This window comes from Ceratotherium simum, chromosome 2 (assembly GCF_057802395.1).
Source record: "Ceratotherium simum simum isolate JZ-2026a chromosome 2, ASM5780239v1, whole genome shotgun sequence".
Classification (NCBI taxonomy): Eukaryota; Metazoa; Chordata; class Mammalia; order Perissodactyla; family Rhinocerotidae; genus Ceratotherium; species Ceratotherium simum.
This window is the reverse complement of record NC_141901.1, coordinates 11800704-11820383: the sequence shown is the minus strand read 5'-3', so window position 1 is coordinate 11820383 and position 19680 is coordinate 11800704. Positions and strand designations below refer to the sequence as shown.

General features: G+C 35.5%; 1 protein-coding gene and 1 non-coding gene across 4 annotated transcripts in view; both read left to right on the top strand.

Annotated features, from left to right (window-relative positions):
• Window positions 1–19680, top strand: part of COP1 (COP1 E3 ubiquitin ligase) — a 239848-nt gene that overhangs the window by 199456 nt on the left and 20712 nt on the right. The window lies entirely within an intron of this gene.
• Window positions 15431–15572, top strand: LOC147917757 (small Cajal body-specific RNA 3). The gene has a single exon (XR_015549278.1).

Sequence of the window (19680 nt, the reverse complement as noted above, 5' to 3'; positions counted from 1 at the left end):
TATTTTTCCCCCCAAAGCCCCAGTAGATAGTTGTATGTCATAGCTGCACATCCTTCCAGTTGCTGTATGTGGGACTCGGCCTCAGCATGGCCGGAGAAGCGGTGCGTCAGTGTGTGCCCGGGATCCGAACTCAGGCCGCCAGCAGTGGAGCGCGTGCACTTAACCGCTAAGCCACGGGGCCGGCCCAAAAGACAAATTTTTAAACTTCAGTTTCTCTTAACCGTACCGGCACTGGTTGTTGGGGAGGGGGAGATGAGGGTGAGATAAAGAGAGATATATATATATGGGTATATATTTATATTTTTATGTAGCTCAGACTTTGAGATGTGATCTCTGGGTATAAACCTTGGTTCTGTCACTTTCTGTGACACCTTGGGAAAATTCCTTATTCTCTCTGTGTCTGCTTACTCATTTTTGAAGTGGATTAATACTAGTATTTAAATACCTCAAAGTGTTGTTTTGAAATAAATGAGATTAGGTATATGAAACACTTGCACATAGTAAGTTTTCAATAAATAGTAGTGAACTACTAGTAATAAATTAATGTGTAAAATCAGGAAATTAACATTTGAGCATCAATTCTTTCTTCGTATCTTACTTAGTATTTTGTGTAAGCTATCCAAATCTATTCCATGTATTTCTAGGCAGAAGGAACAGCATGTGCAAAAGCTTGTGTTTGGAGGCTGCTAGGATATGACAGGACTAGTGGGAGATGAAGCGGGGAATGGTAGATTAGGAAGAGTGATTTTTAAGGATCATTCTAGACTGTGTTAAGAAACTTGAACCTTATCCGTGCAAAAATAAAAGACTTTAAGAAGAGTGATTTACCTCAACTTTTAATTCATGGTTTTAGTTTAATTTTAAAAAAGAAAAAAACAAAGATACTGCTAGCAGAAGGGCATACAATTGGCTAGAGTAGAAAGATACTAGTGACAGGGTTTTACTTTGGTCCAAGAATTTAGGAGATATGTTGAGGTTAAATTGGCAGGATCCATTGTTTCATTAGAGGGATGATGACTCTAGGTTTATAGCAATTAATTAGCTTTTTTCATTTTAGGTACGTCACTTAACATGTCTGAGTTTCATTTCCCTCTTTAATTTGAAGGAATTTTATCCTAGATTTCTGTTGCCCGGTGGCCATTTGTAAGACCAACTATGCTTATAGTAAGACCATATTGTTTATATGTAGGTCAACTAACAAATCAGACCTTGTTTTGCCCCATGCCTAACAAACTCACCAAAACATGGACTGTCTGAGAAACTCTTTGCTTTGCATTATTTCTCTCTTGATTGAGCTCCTAAACTCACTTAAAAGTGGAATAACTGCCCCCAATTCTAGTATGTCCCTCAACCCCAAGGAAAGAACTCCTCTGCCAGTTGGGCGTAACCCACCTCAGAATAGAAACTTGCTTCATGTTGAAAAGATAGGGCAAAAAGTTTCCTAAAGACAACTTTCTAAGAAAAATTGAATTTTCTTTGACTATTTTTAGAAATCCTTATTGAGCAAATTGCAACACCTTCCAAGGACTATAGCTCTAACATATGAATATTTTACAAATAACAGTGGTAAGAAAATAATTTGTTTTTAAAAATCTCTCTAAAATGTTTTGAACTTCTTTTGTTCACATATTCTTTACTGATTCACTCTTAATGTAATGTTTCTGTTACTGTAATTACTGCATTATTTTTTACATTAACTTTGGCAACTTCACATTGTCGGTTAATGTTTGGATAGATTCTTACTGCCACAGGTCAATAGAAAGTTATTGTATTTGAGTTTATATTGCATCTTAGTAACATCTGCTTCTGTCCTGTTCCTCTAATGAAGAGCTTCTATTCTAATCACTTAATATTTTAAAGGATTATTATGAGATGAAAAAATAATAGAATGATCCTTTTTTCCTTTCTAACATTGTTCTGAAGTTTTGATTGTACAGTTTAACCTAAGTGTAAAATGAAAGCATTGATGCAGAAACATTCACATTTTCTAACTATATAACTGTAGTCTTTAAGTATTTGCATGAGTTAGCACCCTTCTCACTGCTCTGTTAATACTGAAATACTAAGGGATGGTATAGAATAGAATGCGTGGTAGTTCTAACACTTCAGACTAGTGCTGAGTTAGTTGATGTGATTGACTAGTTTTCCAGAACTAAGCCCTTTTTTAAAAGCTCCTTATTAAATCAAGTGTGTATATTAGTTAGAATAGCAGTTACCACATTTGATTACTCTTTATGATCCTTTGGGGCGCTTTAATTCCTCTAGTACAAAATTCTTAACTTAGGATTCATGGAACTTGCCCCCCAAGGGTCTCCAGGGCATTCTTTGACCCACTAAAAGCATACGAAAAAGTTGTTCATGTCCACATGATTATTTTTGTAGAAAGGCAGTTTATTGCTTTTGTTAGGTTCTTACAAGGGATCAAAACATTAATGATTAAAAATCAGTGCTAAAAAATGTGATCTTGCAAGTTGACTTGATACAGCTATGAATTAAATTAAATAACTAGCAATACCAGTTACTAAAAATTATAATTTAGTTTTCTGCCCTCACTTTGAAGTTTGCATTAATTTTTATATAGCTTGGCAGACTGAAAATGAAACAAAGAAAAGGTCACAGAATAATTGTATAGAAGCTCTTTATTTTAATCCTTTCATTCTTTTCCTCTACCTCTTCCAGTCTAGATTTGTGTTATCTGTTATGTTATGAGAGAGAGAGAATGTGTGTATGGATGTGTGTGTGTGTCTGTGTAACCTTAAACAAATCACTTTGCCTCTGTTTATTTGTTTCCTCATCTTTTATAAAAGGAATTAACACCAGATTTACTGCCTCACAAGGTTGTTGTAAAACTCAAATGAGATTTTTGGCTGTGAACAAACATTGGATCCCATATAACATCACGTTAAGGCAGGATACATCTGTCACATATAGAACAGACCAGTTCTAGTGAAGAATTTCACATGAATTTGTTAATACATAGTTAAGAAAAAAGTGACTCCATAAAAATTGCTAATAATCTACACGTAGTCTCACAAATAAAAAGCAAGAACAGGTAAATAAGGTCATAAAACATCTTTTTCCTTGTCTAAGAATATTAAATCTGTTTATGAAAAGAAGTTTCATTTGGGCTTACATAGCTCAGCTATATTTAAAGGTATATTTAGGGCCGGCCCCGTGGCTTAGTGGTTGAGTGCGCGTGCTCCGCTGCTGGCGGCCCGGGTTTGGATCCCAGGCGTGCACCGACGCACCGCTTCTCTGGCCACGCTGAGGCCGCGTCCCATATACAGCAACTAGAAGGATGTGCAGCTATGACATACAACTATCTACTGGGGCTTTGGGGGAAAAAATAAATAAATAAATAAAATTATAAAGGTATATTTTATGGGGTTATGCCAAGAGTTATTAATATAACTTTGAATAAATATAAAAACACGTCTAAATCTTAACATGAGCTTTATAGAGAGAATTATTTAGAGTAAAATATCCCTAATTTGAAGTAAAAGGAGTGCATCCATAATTTGTGTGCTGTTTCACAGTTTGTTGATAATCAGTATGCCTCGTGATAGATTCTGAGAATACTTATAGGGAATGTAAAAAAGAACGTGAATAAAATTTCCATGTTATATAGGTAAAGAGTAACCAAAAAGGATGTTGAACTATTTAATTATATATTTGCTACTCTTATTTTTTTATATTTGCTATTTTTATAAATAGAAAATTATTGTAGTGCAAATAATTGTCTTACTAACTGCTCTGCATTGTCACATGAGTTTTTTTGCTGTAATAATCTTGAAAACAAACGATCTTTACTTGGGAAACTTAATAGGTGCGTTGTTAAGAAAATACAGTAATGATACATTTTGCATGAGCAGTTATATAATAGATGTTATTTTTCAGTAAGATTCTTTTTTCTGTTTTAGTGTGTAAGATTCCATTTTTGTCCCTCTCAAAACAAGTAGGAAAACATAGTTTTACTTCACTGTTTGTTAATTGGGTATTTTTACCTCATTGGAAAAGCTACATATAAAAATAAAAAAAACCTTCATTCTAAAGTTTTTAAAAATTCCAAATTTTAAAATTTGGAAGACATATTTAATATGTAGACTGTAAGTTAATAACTGGCACAATATTTTCTAGTATCTAGTGTTTTCTACCTCCTGTATTCCTAAAGTGATTCAGATGTAGTATTTCAGATGATGCTTTTTTCTCGTTTATTTGTGTAAGTATACCTTAGTTCTGACCTGAGACTTCAAGATTTTTTCCAGCAAAGATATCTCCTGAATAAATTATTCCATCTGACAGGAATTCTAGGCAATAAGTTTTGTGTTTGTTTTCTTTGTAAATATTATGGGTGGCAATTTACTTGAATAAACGGATTACAGTTTGAATTTGAGGTCCTGGAAGTAAGAGATTATTCATTTGACCTGCTAGTTCTTCTTCCCCACTTTATCACTGTTGCATTTATGTATGATATTTTTGTTTGAAGTTTCATTTCGAACAATAGTCATACTTTATAAAGTAGCCATGATTAACCAGTATAAATTTAAACTCACATTTTTAGGGAAGTAGAACTGTTTCTGTTTTTCCCTCTAAACATGCATATATCTATGTATATATGTATGTACAGATTCATAGTTTTTTAAAAAATCATATGAATCCATTCATTGAAAGCAGGGGTATTCAAATTATGTCACCAAAGCACATAATTTCTTACCACATAACTATTTCCTCCTCCATTCTTTTTCTCTTTGAAAACATTTTGAGATATTCTGGAGTATCAACATGTCAGTAAAAAGAGTGATAGATAATTACTATTCGCTCTAGCTTTGTTTGTTGTGACTTCGAGAGGAAAATCAACATCAGCAACTGTGCAGGAGGAGCTTTTAATGGTCATTAGTCCAGCATTTGAAATGGAATGTTAACGAACAAAGAGTATGTGACAAACTTTGTGTTTTTTATGCATTCCCCTGCCTATTGCCACCACTCCTAAAAAGTATATTTAAAAGGAACATATACTTAAGACTTAAACTGGCTCTGTAATTTTTAATTTTCATCCACTTCATAATATTTTTAAAATTTCCCTTGACATTTTCTTTTGTGTGTGTGTGTGAGGAAGATCAGCCCTGAGCGAACATCCATGCTAATCCTCCTCTTTTTGCTGAGGAAGACTGGCCCTGAACTAACATCCATTGCCAATCCTCCTCCTTTTTCTTTTCCCCAAAGCCTCAATAGATAGTTGTATGTCATAGTTGCACATCCTTCTAGTTGCTGTATGTGTGGCGCAGCCTCAGCATGGCCAGAGAAGCGGTGTGTTGGTGCGCGCCCGGGATCTGAACCCGGGCCACCAGTAGCGGAGCACACGCACTTAACTGCCAAGCTACGGGGCCGGCCCTCCCTTGACATTTTCTGTTTGACCTTTGGATTGTTTAGAAGTGTGTTGTTTAATATCCAAATTGGGGGATTCTTCAGATATCTTCATTTTATTGATTTCTAATTTAATTTTTTTGTGGTCTGAGAAATATATTGTATGGTGTCTATTCTTTTAAGTTTAAAGTTAGTTTCATGGCTCTAGGTATGGTCTGTCTTGGTGAATGTTCCATGTGCACTTGAGAAGAATCTGTATTATGCTCTTGTTCCATAGACTGTTATGTAAATGTCAATTAGGTCAATTTAGTTGATAGTGTTTTGCAATTTTTGTGTGTTCTTGCTAATTTTCTGTCTAGTTCTATCAAGTTTTGAGTGGGGATACTGAAATCTCCAACATTAATTGTTTGGTTCTCTATTTCTCCTTTCAATCCTGTCAGTTTTTGCTTTATGTGTTTTTGTGCTCTGTTGCATATATAATTTTTATAGCTTCCTGATGTCTGTTGACTCTTTTTTTTTTTTTTTAAAGATTTTATTTATTCAGTTTTTTACCCCCAAAGCCCCAGTAGATAGTTGTATGTCATAGGTTCACATCCTTCTAGTTGCTGTACGTGGGACTCGGCCTCGCGTTGGACGGAGAAGTGGTGCCTCGGGGCGCTCCCGGGATCCGAACCCGGGCCGCCAGCATCAGAGTGCGCGCACTTAACCGCCAAGCCACGGAGCCGGCCCCTGTTGACTCTTTCATCATTGTGAAGTGTTCCTTTTTGTCTATTATAATATTTTTGGTCATAAGGTCTATTTTGTCAGATGTGTGGCCATTCCAGCTTTCTTATGGTTACTGTTTGTATGGTATATTGTCTTTGTGCCTTTCAATTTCAACCTCTTTATGTTTTTGAATGTAAGGTGTATCTCTAATAATTGGCATATGTTTGAATGTTTTTTTATTGATTTTTACAATCTTTGCCTTTTGATTGGAGTGTTTAGACCATTTGCTTTTAATGTAAATATTGATCTGGTTTTATTAACATTTGCCATTTTTACCTTTGTTTTCTAAATGTTTCCTGTCTTTTTGTTTTTCTGTTCATATTTGAGTGCTTTGTTGTATACTTTTCAATGTGTCTTTTTTATGTCATTGTTGATTTTTTTTTTTTTACTATTTGTTTTTAATTTTTTTAGTGGTTGCTGTAGGAATTACAGTTTGCATCTTAACTTATCATAGTTTACTTCAGATTAATACTAATACAATCCCAGTAAAATATAGAAACTCTGATCCAATATAGCTACCTTTCCTTCTGCCATTTTTGTGCTGTAATTGTCGTATATATGACATCTATTAACCACCCTTACTGATTTTCTCCCTGCTTCTTCCATCAGTTATTGAGAGGACTATTGAAGTCTCTACCTCTAATTGTGAATTTTCTATTTCTCCTCTTAGATCTATCAGTTTTTGCAAAAATGTTTCAGTGTACTATCATTAGGTGCATACATTTAGGATTGCCTTGTCTTCTTGGGGGGAAATAACCCCTTTATCATAAGGTAAAGTCCCTCTTTATCTCTGAAAATATTCCTTGTTCTTAAGTCTACTTTCTCTGAAATTAATATAGCTAGCAGCTTTCTTTTGGTTAGTATTTGCATGATACAACTTTCTCCATCCTTTTACTTTTAATTATCTATATGTTTATCTTAGAAGTGGATTTCTTTTAGATAGGTGTAGTTTCGGTCTTGGTCTTATTACCCAATTGTAGATCTCTGCCTTTTAACTAATGTATGATTATTGTGTGTTTTTGTTTTTGTTTTTTGAGGAAGATCGGCCCTGAGCTAACATCTGCCAATCCTCCTCATTTTTTGCTGAGGAAGACTGGCCTTGAGCTAACATCCGTGCCCATCTTCCTCCACTTTATATGGGACGCCGGCACAGCATGGCTTGCCAAGCACTGCGTCAGCGCGCGCCCAGGATCCAAACCAGTGAACCGTGGGCCGCCGCAGTGGAGTGCATGCACTTAACTGCTTGTGCCACCAGGCCAGCCCTGATTATTGGTATGTTTTGATTAAAATCTATCATTTTCCTGCCTCCTACTTATTTTTTTCATTTCTTTCTTTTTTTCCACCTTTTCTTCCTTCTCTGGATTTAATTGAACATTCTTTTTGATTCCTTTTTATAACCTCTATGGATTTATTAATTATACCTTTCTTTAAAATTTCTTTTGGTGGTTGTCCTGAAGTTTACAATATACCTTTTAAAATAACCTCAGTCTATCTTCAAATAATATTATACTACTTCAAACGTATAAGAACCTTATAACACTATATTTCCAGTTACTTCATGTTATCCTTTGTGCTATTGTTTTCATGTATTTGACTTTTACACATGCTGTAAACACAATGCAATGTTACTATTTTTTGGTAGTATCGTTTAATACAATTAAAAATAAGAAAACGTGAATGTTATTTTACCTTAATTTATTTCCGATGCTCTTCATTTATTTGTATAAGTCCAGATTTCTGACCTGCATCATATTCCTTCTACATAAAGAACTTTATTTCTTGCAGAGTAAATCTTGTGACAGTGAATTCCCCTCAGTTTTTGTTTGTCTGAGAAAATCTTTATTTATCTTTCAATTTTGAAAGATATTTTCATTGAGTAGTGAACTCTGGATTGACAGCTTTTTTTTTTCTTTCTGCTTTTTAAAGATGTTGCACTATTGTCTTCTTGATTATATGGTTTCTCATGAGAAATCTGCTGTAATTCCTATCTTTATTCCTCTGTAGGTAATGTGTCCTTTTTTTCCTCTGGCTCCCTTCAAAATTTTCTCTTTGTCTTTGATTTTCAAGTTTGTTTATGATATGTTGAAGTATAGGTTTTAATGGTGCTTGTCCTTGGATATGGGTTTGATCTCTGTCATTAATTTTAGAAAATTCTTGGTCATTATTTCTTCAAATATTTCATCTGCCTCATTCTCACTTCTAGAATTCTGATTATTATGTATATGTTAGCCTACTTGATATTGTCCCATGGCTCTTGGTTAATCTATCTTGTTCTGTTTTGTTTTCCTTTTTTCACTCTTACTTCTCTTTGGATAATTTCTGTTGTCCTGTCTTCAGGTTCACTTATTCTTCCCTCAGCTCTGTCAAGTCTGCTGATCATATCGTTAAAGGCGTTGTTTACTCTGTTAATATGTTTGTGATTTCTAGCATTTCTATTAGATTCCTTCTCATAGTTTAAATCTTTTTGCTAAAATTACTTATCTGGTAGTATATTTTTTCTACCTTTTTCATTAGACTCTTAACGCATTAATCATAGTTATTTTATTTCAAATAGTTGCAACATCTGTGTCATACCTGAGCCTGGTTTGGTGATAGCTTTGACTTCTCAGACTGTGTTTTTCCTTGAGTGCCTTGTAATTTTTGGTTGAAAGCCAAACATATTGTATGGAACAGTTGATACTGAGGTAAATATTTTTTATGTTTCAAGACGAGCATGCTTTTCATTCTTCCAGACTTTCACTGTGGGGGTTGTGTTAATTTAGTCATGATTTATGTTGTTTTGAAGTTTGTTGTTGCTATGATTATCTTCAGTATGCCACTAGTTTCCATTTTTTTCTAGTAATACTTTGTGTTTAGAGTGTTGGCTAAGAACATTGAGAAAATTCCTCTGACAAAGGAATTTTCACAATGTGTTCTCTCTGTTGGGTTTTCAGTCTTCCCTTTGCACTGTTTCCCAGAAGGAATCTGTATCTTGCAGCAATCCTTCCTATATTCCTTTGGGTTTTTTTCTCAGTGCTTGTTTATGTGGTAGGGGTAATTATGGGAGGGGGGATGTTCTCTGATGTTCTGATTAATCCTCAGTCTGAGGTACTGTGAACCTAGGTCTTGGGGGGGTGTACTTCACAGTTGTTTCTGCCCTTCTTCCAAATGTAATGCTGGGCCCAGCCTGTGGTGCTTCTGCTCCACCAACAGTAAAGCTTTTTTATTTCCTGTTCCTCTCCCCCAGCTGTAGTAGGTTTCCACCAGTGCCCTCAGGCTATAATATTTCTGCCCCTCCCTTTCCTCTACAGACTAATCCTTTTGTTCTGTAGGAGACATAGTGGATGTGCATCTGGGTGATGTTTAGGGAGTGGTTGCTGTTTCCTTCCTCCAGCTAGCACCACATGAGAAGTTTTCTCAAGATTCTCTCTAATTTTTCTTGATGGGGTTTATGGAGGAAAAGTTTGCAAAAGGCTGCTCCTTCCATACCCTCAATGTTTACGGCTGTCGGGACCTCACACTCTTGTGCTGGCCTTCCTGTAGCATTTTGTTAAACTTCAGCTTAATCTTTCTACTGGCTTATCCAGCTGTTGCTGTGTCAGGTAAGCAAATACTCTGGTGTTGTTTCTCGCTGCAGGCGCCAGTTTCTCCTGATTTTAAGTTGTTTTACTGGTGACTCAGTTCTTTAATAGGCTCAAGAAATGTCTTCAATTTACAGTTGTCCAGCTTTTTTCTTACTGTAAGCATAGGAGCATTGCTCTTTCCAGCTTTTTCCTTCTATAAGCTCAGCTTTCTAGTTCTTAACACTCATATTACTTCTACAGATATGAATATAAGGGGTTTTTAATAATCACTTTTAATTATCTTAGACTTATTTTTTGCTGTTTAAATTTGTGTTGTCAGCATATTTCAGAACTGTATTAATAGTAAATAATATTTTATTTCTTATAATATTTTCGGGATGATTACCTTTTTCAAAATATGGCTTATAATATGTATCCATCTGTAACCACCCCCCCATACGACTAGATTGAGAGTGTAATCGTTCAATCTAGTGACAAAAGTAATCTCAATTGCAAAAGATAATCCAGTCTCTGAATTGGTAGTAGCAATGAAATCGTCTACTTGAAATTTGTTTTCTAATGAAAGTCTTAATACAAATTTAGCCAGGGGCAAGAATTTTAAAAATGTGGGGCAAATATTTAGGCTATCCAGAAGTTTTGATGTGACATGATCTTAACCATTAAGAAATGTTTAATTATTTAGGCTCAAATAAGGAATGTTTCTATAAAAATTTGCCAGACTATCTTACATGCAGTTGACAGGTGTCAAGATACATTTATGCCAATTTGGTATTCTACTTATGAACTAAGGGGACTACTGTAGAAATTCAAACAATATACACTATTGCTATGATTTTTTATAATATTTATTATAACATGGAAAATGTTAATTTTTTTAAATTTTATTAAACACGGTCCTATTCTTTGGCATTCTGTGAATTTAAAATCAAATTTATTTAAGTACAAAGTTTTGACTATTAAAGCCTGTAAAGACTCCATTAAAGGATGCTTACAAATGTAAAATCAAGTTTGGTATGTATCTAAGCATAAATCTGATCATTTTCTTTTTAATATATCTTGAATCCATCATTTATTTCTACCCCTGCTACTCTGCCACTCACTGCTAATTCAGGTTTTCATCATTCCCTGCCATTACTTCTTAATAGTTCTAGGTTCATTTACTAGCACTGTTAAAATCCTTCAGGAGTGTCTCAGTGGTTACAGAATAAAATCTAAGCTTCTTTATGTGATATTTAACCTCCCTCCCCCTTTGTTAGACCACCACCTACCTCTGCAGCCTGGTCACCTCCCACTTGCATAGGCACATTTTACACTCTAGCAACATTGAACTACTTATAGATCCTCAAACACCCCATGATGGTTTTTGTTGTTGTTTTACCTTTGTGCCTTTGACCTTGCTGCACCCTGTGCCCAGATATCCTTTCATGCACTTCTGTTTGTTACATATTGTAATGCCATTAGACTCGAGGCCCTTTAAGTACAATGCTGAGTTTTGTAGCTACAAAAATAGCAGAGTATTCATCGACTAGATTACTACCCTTAGATTGTTCTAGTCTTACGTTTTGCCCTTCATAGAAATGATATATATATCTGATGGGGGTATCCTTCATACATTTGAATACGTCTAGTGACAGGGAGCTCCTGCTTCACAAGGAAGCCCATTATATTTTTCCATAACTCTAAATCTTACAAAGTTGTCCTGTAAGAACAGCTCTCATTTCTTCTTCCTGTCACCTCATAAACAGTAAATATTAAAAAATATGTAATGTTCACAAACTTATGGCTCCACATACTGTAAAAGTCAACATTTTCCGAATTAATTTTCATTGTGTTAACCCACTCTTTACCTCAGTTTTATTTTATCCTTTGAGGGTATAATGTGACTTGAAAATGTAGGCAAAGAGTTCAAAACTGCATTCTTTGAAGTTGTGCTGTTTTCATGTATTTTACTTTGTTATGTACTAGTTTAAAATATGAGAATGGGAGGATGAAAGTAAAGAGAAGAATAGGACATTTACTAGTAAATGTAAACTACACTAGTACAGTAACAACCCAGTTCTCAGCTTCCCATTCTATTTTACTTATTTTAAATTCTCATACATTTCCATTTGTGAAGTTAACTTTTGTACTAAATTTCTGTGAGTCACTTGTATAATTCAAATTCCAGCACTAAATTTAATATCTTTTTTAACTAAGTAAATTTATATAGATTTGTAAAAGCATTACAAATAAGCTTTACATGTATAATCATTCTCACTAAACTCAAAAGCTTTCTTAGGTTAAAAACTCTTATTTATCTTGGTATTGTCTTGGCCTTGCATGGGATCTGGTAAATAGGCACACAGTAATTTTTTAAAAAAAATAAACAAATCTTTCCTCTCCACTTCCCTCTCACCAGCCCCCTGACCAAAAGCAGGAAAATGCAGATTTCTCGTTTCTCCGAGTTCAACATTTATAGACAGTTTCCAATAACTATACTAGTGTTTTTCAAAGTATGGTCTACTGATCACCTACTTTGGAATTACTAATTCCTTGGGATATGTATTAAAAATGCAAATTTCTAAACCCCAGACTTATTAAGTTAGAGTTCTGAAGGTGGGACCCAGGAACCAACATTTGTTGTTGTTGTTGTTTCTTTATGGTATGCAGAGTTCTCTTTTTTCATTTTATTAAATAGCCTAGGATTACATGAGAGAAGCAAAGATCCTCTCCCTGTTGTATCCAGTCTTGATCCCACCTGTGAAAATTTGTAGAGATCCGATAGTGTTTCCATCTGGGAAGGAAAAAAAAGTGTTTCCAGCGATAGCCACTACAGACCTGTTCTTCCTTGCATAGGAGTAGTTAGGTACTATCTCAAGCCCTTCCAAGAGCCACATAAGGAGGATCTGCAAGGTCCTTTTGGAAGTTGGTCACTTTGGAAGATGTTGTGAAGACCAACTCCAAGGGAAACATTGGGTAATAGGCTGGAGTTCTTGTTGATCTCCTCAATGGCAAAAATAAAGGCTAGAACATTCTTGTAGTGCTTATAGTAAATCAGGATCTTAAAGCTGGAGTCAAAGATCTGTCTCCCAAAAGGCATCCTGATGTTTAATCAGCCAAATTTGACCAAATGTTTACCAATTTATTATAAAGGATACAACTCAGGAACAACCAAATGGAAAAGATGCATAGGGAAAGATGCTGGTGGGGATGGTGGAGTGTGGGGCTTCCACGCCCTCTCTGGGCAAGCCACCTTCCCATCACTTTGATTTGTTCACCAACCCGGAAGCTCCAGAACCTCCATTTTTAACACAATGCCCGTGGGATTCATATGTAATAAAGTGCTATAAAATATCAGTTTTTGAGCTTTTTTTCCTATTTGTTTTACAAGTATTTGTTGAATTAACAGAATAAATTTTATCTAATTAAAGTTTCAAAGACCCTAAATGACCACAGAAAGAAGTGAGGTTAATTTAAATCAGACAGTGAGCTCTTTGGGAATTTATTCTGTACCACCAAAAGAAATTTATTATGAAATACTATTCCTTTGATTTTTCCTTTCAATCTTTGACATATTAACATCCTTTTTTACTTTTGGTTTTATTGTTCTTCTAAGTCATTTAAGCCTAAAACTCCCAAATCATTATTGTTGCATGTCTTTTTTATCTTCCTTCTAATTATTCATCAAACAGTAATAATAGTTTTTTTGTAATATCTCCTATATTTGTCTCTTTTCATTCATTCGTGCTTTTCATCTCCTCATTCTTGTTCCTCCTCCCACCCCCACCTCCCCATAGATTACTTCCAACACCTTTATATCCCCTTCAGTCTACCTTTGTACACTGCTACCAAATGTCCTTAATCTTTACACCGAGGAATTCAGATAGGGTCTAACATTGCTTATTACCTTTAATTGACCCTAGGTCATTCAGAAAAGTTTCTTTCAAACTCAATATTTACGTCACTCCAACTTGTATATTTGGCCATCATTAAAAATTAGGGGAAAATTTGATAAATATATTACCTGAACTTGTCAATTATTTTATCTATTTCACTTCAAATAACTTTATCTAATTTAAAAATTGTATTTTATTTTCACTAGTAAATATGATCCTTAAGAAAATCCAATTCCAATTATAGAAAAAAATACAATAGGAGAAATGATTCAAAAGTAGCTCAGATTTCAAATTTTGTAGTAATTAATTAGGAAATCAGCGTTTAGAATAAGTAGAGTAATCATAGATGTGATTTTTAAAGGTCACTCTTCTCTCTCACTCCTTTGATTATTCCTCTTTCCTCATGTGTTGATCTTAGGTGATAGTTGCCTACGTTCAAGATTTTCAAGAATCTGGCATAATGCTACTCGTCCAACCTTATTTCTATTTTCTGACACAAAACATCTGCTAAGAAAGTTTCTTCATTGTCCTGTACTATTCCTATTCTTAACTCTGAACTTGTCCTCATGTTTGTTCCTCTGTATCTTATCCTCTCTCTCCAACTTGTCTGAATTCTCTCATCCTTTCCCAGCCCAATCCCTACTTTTCTATTCCGCTCTTAACCATTTTATCTCCTTGGTTTCTGGTTTCTCACAGCTACTGATGCACCTGTAGAAAGCACTCTACCAGCTGCCATTCAAGTATATTCTTCTCTATTTGTACTTCATTAGTGTTGTCCCAGTTATATTCCTTGCTTTACTTTGAGAGCAGAAAATATCAACAGCAGCTGCCGTAATAAGAGCTACCTAGTATTCTAGGAAAGAGTTAGATATAGATAAAATTTAAGTCTACTTAACCTCCAGAGCCTACTTTATGTTTTTAATCTACTTTATAAGATCATAACTATGGTGACTAGAATGATATAATAGTACAGTCATACTCAAGAACTACCTTTTACTTGTAAAGAAATTTAGGTTATAGTATTTTGATAAGAATAACTGCCACTTATTTGGTGCCTATGACATGCCAATTCCTTTTGGTTAGATACTTTACTGTGTTTTCTTTGAGTCTTCATAAAAATTCTGTGAAGTACCTAAGATTATCTGTTTTATAGTTGAAGAAATTGAATCTCTGAGAGGGTTAAGCAGTACTATGGCAGAACCAAAATGCAGGTCCAGGTCTTCATGTCATAAGTTCAGTGTTGTTTCTACTGTGTTTCATGGTATCCCTAAAATGGTGCATAACTCCTGAAACAGCTTTGCCAGAATATTCTGGAGGAATTTTGCAAATAGTACCTTTAGAAACGCACAGTTCCATGCTCAGAAGTTCTCCTCAGTATTAATCAGCAATACAGAATCATTTTTCCTTGTCAGAGATGTCATTGCAAGCACACTGTTCTCAAGCTTTCTTCAGGAAAGTATCGATAGTCTAGAGGTGTTGACATGTGATGGAAGTTGTAGGTGTCTGGAGATAATATTTGAGTGCTGTGTAGCAAGGATAATTAAGTTGATTATGGCTGCTTGGTAAGAAGGGAGAAAGCTTTGGAAAGCATTGGGAATGTATGTGATATTTTTGAGCATCTCAATCCTCCTTCCCTTGTACATGTACATAACACCTTTTCTCTCTAAGATCACTTTGACTTTGTATGCTAAATGTGCCTTTTTAATGGTTCTTTTTCTATTATCTGAATCTTTTGTTTTTTTTTTTTCCTACAGCTTATTTGAATGCATTAAAGTGTATTTAAGTGAGAATTTGATGCAGTCAGGAAGTTGGTATAGAAAAGACTGGATAAGAAAAGGCTTCTTAATAATGAGGCACACCAAAAATGGAACCTGCAGGAACCAACCATGTGGACAAATGAAAAAAATGTCTTTTGTCTACAAATTGCAGTGATCCTACATAAAGATGGAGGTCTCTGTCTGGCTTAGGACAGCTGGCTAAGTCTGATCGTTCCCCTCCATACAACCTGTAAAACCAGCACTCCAAGTATTGCTTTCCTTGCCATTTTGTTTAATATCTCTGCTGATTAAGTGTACTGGATTATTAATAGACAAGCAAGTGAAGTTACTTCTGCTTCCATCTTAACTGGTTTTTGAGGTTTCTCATGGTTTTTGAAAATAGGTTATTGTTTGTTTGATTAAGGGACCTACAGCCAGGAATTGAAATGAATACAGAAATATTATTTTTCTGACGGGCTACATTAACTTAACTAATCCAGGGCTATTAGTAAAGGTCGATCCATATATTCAGATTCACATCTGGGCAAGGCATGTGATAAGCTTACTGGATCAGTATGCTGCAAACCAGCAATTGGTGTATTGTGTCAGTCTTCACAAGTTGGTTCGTGGCTTTGCTATTCCATAGCTGTGGCTTTGAACAAGTTAAGTCTCTTTAAGACCATGTTTTTTCTTTGTAAACTGAGGATAAAAATAGTATTTTCCTCAATAGATTCCTGTGTGGATTAAGTGGAATAATTTGTATAAAGTCCTTACCACAGAAACTGGCCTATAGTGCTTAACAAATGGTTATGTGATAATGATAGAAGTTTGTTTTTTTTTTACTATCTCTGGAAGATAGTAAAATGAGACAGGGAGACAATAGTAAAATGAGAATCTTAGATCACAAAGTTCGTTCATTGTCTGTCTTGCAAACACAGTTCAAATAACAAATTCATTCAGCCTTTGATCTGATATAGAATGCAGGGAAAGCTAATCATAACATTTTAGTTTAAAGAGTAGGACCTCTTATTGATAGGTTGTGGTTTTGTATTCATTCTTTCTTAGACATATTTACATATGTTTTGACCAAGTCAGTTCTGAAAAACCACACGCTAAAAGAAAGATCAGGGACAAAAGCTGTTGGGCTTACAAATGACATTTATTTAAAACCTTTAAAGATCATCTGGGGCGGTGGGGGCTGGCCCGGTGGCGCAAGCGGTTAAGTGCGTGTGCTCTGCTGCAGCGGCCCAGGGTTCGCTAGTTCGGATCCCGGGTGTGCACCAACGCACCACTTGTCAAGCCATGCTGTGGCGGCATCCCATATAAAGTGGAGGAAGATGGGCACGGATGTTAGCCCAGGGCCAGTCTTCCTCAGCAAAAAGAGGAGGATTGGCAGATGTTAGCTCAGGGCCCATCTTCCTCACAAAAAAATAAAATAAAATAAGATCATCTTGGGACCAGTGTTTGAATATCTTTATATGGGTTTTCACATACTGCTCATGTACAGCAAAGCTTTATGTGTATATTCAAGTAAATGAAAACTCTGGTCAGATTGGGGGACTCTCCTGATGAATCAAATCCAGACAAAAATGAAATGCCTGTTACTCCGAGATCCAAAAACAATAGAAACTTGATCAAAGAGAAGATCTACTATAAAGTAGTTTTAATAAAAGAAGGAGTCTGCGTGTCAGGAAAGCCACTATGGCTGAATAAGATGAAGCAACGAAATGTCAGCGCTTCAATTGAGTATTTTCTCTCTTTTGTATTTAAATCAGAGGATACCATGGGGAAGTATAAAAAGGCTTTGGGATGGTTTGAAGGAAATAAAAAGGAGTGAAGAAATTGGACAATTGAATAGTATCACTTAAGAGAGCATTGATGGAAGAAGAACTGTTAAGAATCTCTGCATATTGTTTGCATCTCATCTCAAGGGAGTGGAAGAGGATGTTCATAAGGCAGCTGTAGATCATGCATAAACAGAAAAGCTGAAAGGGCAAATTCGCTTGACAGTGTTCTGAGGCTGCAGCATCCTGGGTGAAAATCAGATTTGACTGTTCACAGAGTCTGTGAACTCCTACATAAGGAGAAAAGCCATTGTGATTTTCAGAATGCATTTTGAATACAAATATTACCACCCTTCCACCTCACCCCCAAAGAGAGAAAAAATGAGGCAAAAGCCCTACTTTTATGTTTATAATCTTGGTATGAAAAAAGCTTACGTGTGGTCTTTTATTTGCAGTGACACTGCAGTCCTCACTCCAAATTAACACTCTTTTCTGGCAATGAGAAAACAAGATACCTTTGTTCATAAAAAAGAGAATGCCGAATAAGACAAGAGGCTCTATGGAGAGAATATTAAGGAATAACAGCTATAATGTAGATTGTGAGTTGTTCTTGTTTGAAGCCTGGTTACCTAAAATTTTTATATAGTTCTTCCTTTATATTTATTTAAGGAAGAATATTAAATTCAGCCATCTTCCTCACTGTTCTATGTCCTCTAGGGGGTTGTATTTGCAAATACTGTGTGTTGTACATAGTGACTTACCATTTTCATTGTATCAAGTGCTTGTCTAAAGAGGTTAAATGGATGTATAGTTTTAACTTAGTGGACACTTTAAGAAGAAAATGGACACTTTAAGAAGAAAAGTAAGTGCTTGTAGGACAAACTGATGAAGACAGAGCACTTAGATTAATTTTTACTAGCCATCTCAGCTGCAGCTCTTGCTTTTAAAAGGCAAATGTGAATACTATTTCAGTGTGCTTTACATTTGCCATATCACTAATAGTGTTGTACTACTTGAAAGGGAGACTCAATCTTAAAGATCATATGTCTAGGCTTCCCCTCCCCTCCCCCCCGCCCCCAATAAAATTTTGAAGGAACTTAGTGCTTTGAAACATCTAAGGGGTGGGAGGAGGCATGTCATTTATAGCTTCTGTCTTGGGTAGTATTCTGATTAAGAGTACGGGAGTCAGGTTGCCAGGTTTGCTTCTTGTTGCCACTAAATATTAGCTCTGAGGCTTTGGGCAAATTACTAACTTTTCTGTGCCTCAATTTCTTCTATGAAATCGGAATAATAATATCTTCCCCATAATGTGGAATAAAATTAGAAAATATATGGAAAGTATTGAGATAGGTGGGAAACTCAAGGTAAATGATCAATCAATAAATAATAAATGTCGCTGTCATTGTCATCTATGTTTTATACACTAATCCACATAGCTGGACAACTGTACTTGTTTTTAATTCATCAGATGTTAATTTTGCAATATACAAAATAGATTCTCTGCATTTAGGTGGTTTACAACCTAGAAAACATGAGCATTCATGAACATATAACTATGGTATAAGCCTGAATGAAAGCAATCCTTATAAGAGAATTACCCCTGAAAGTATTGACCCTAGAGGGAAGAGATTACTTCTAATTGGGAGAATTATGGAAGGCTTTATAAAGATATTGGCTTTTGTGCTGGGCTTCATAAAGACATAAAGAGTTTCAGAAGGCTTAAGACAGAGGGAAAGGAGATGCCTGGATAGAAGACCATAAACCAGCATCTGTTTGGTACCAACCAGGCATTATATACTAAGTGCTATCTTAATTCAAACTCACCACCATAAATCTTTTAAAGTATGTGCTCTTGACCTCTGTTTACAAGTGAAATTGAGGCTCAGAGAGGTTAACTGATTTACCCAAGATTACACAAGTAAATGCGGAGTAGTAGAGATGGAATTTGAATCCAGGTCTGTCTGGCTCTAAAACCCACAGTCTTTTGCTACACTGCCTTCAGGCTGGAGAACAGTGTAAACAAAGCTGTAGACGCGGGAAACTGCAATAGATGTTTAGGAAACTTCTAAGAGAATAGTGTAAATAAGAAGGTGGGGTAGGAACTCTCTTGGGGAATGAGGCTGGAGAGGTACCGCATTATACAGTCTTGAATGCCATGCCAAAAAAAGAAGTGTGGGCTTTCTTCTGTAGGCATTAGTAAGCTCCTAAAGCCTACTGTACGGGGGGATGAGACTATCACATGAGAATATTTTCACAGCAGTGTGGAGAGTACATTGTAATGAGAGGCCATTGGAAGGAGAGTCCAGTTAGGTAGGTTATTAAATAATCAGTATTTTTTCTGTGTTCAGTTTCCTTTTAAAAATGTTAAAGTTGGCCTCACGTATTACAAATATGTTTAAAGGTGTTTCAATAGAATCATTTCAAAAAAACAACTTTTGAACTATGTTTGAGGATACAATTATCGCCCACCTACTAGCATACAACTTAATTTTTTTTTTGCTTTTTCCAGGAATTTCACTTGCTTAACTTAATACATGTCAATTGAAGAGTTTTGTTAGGGCATAGGATTAAA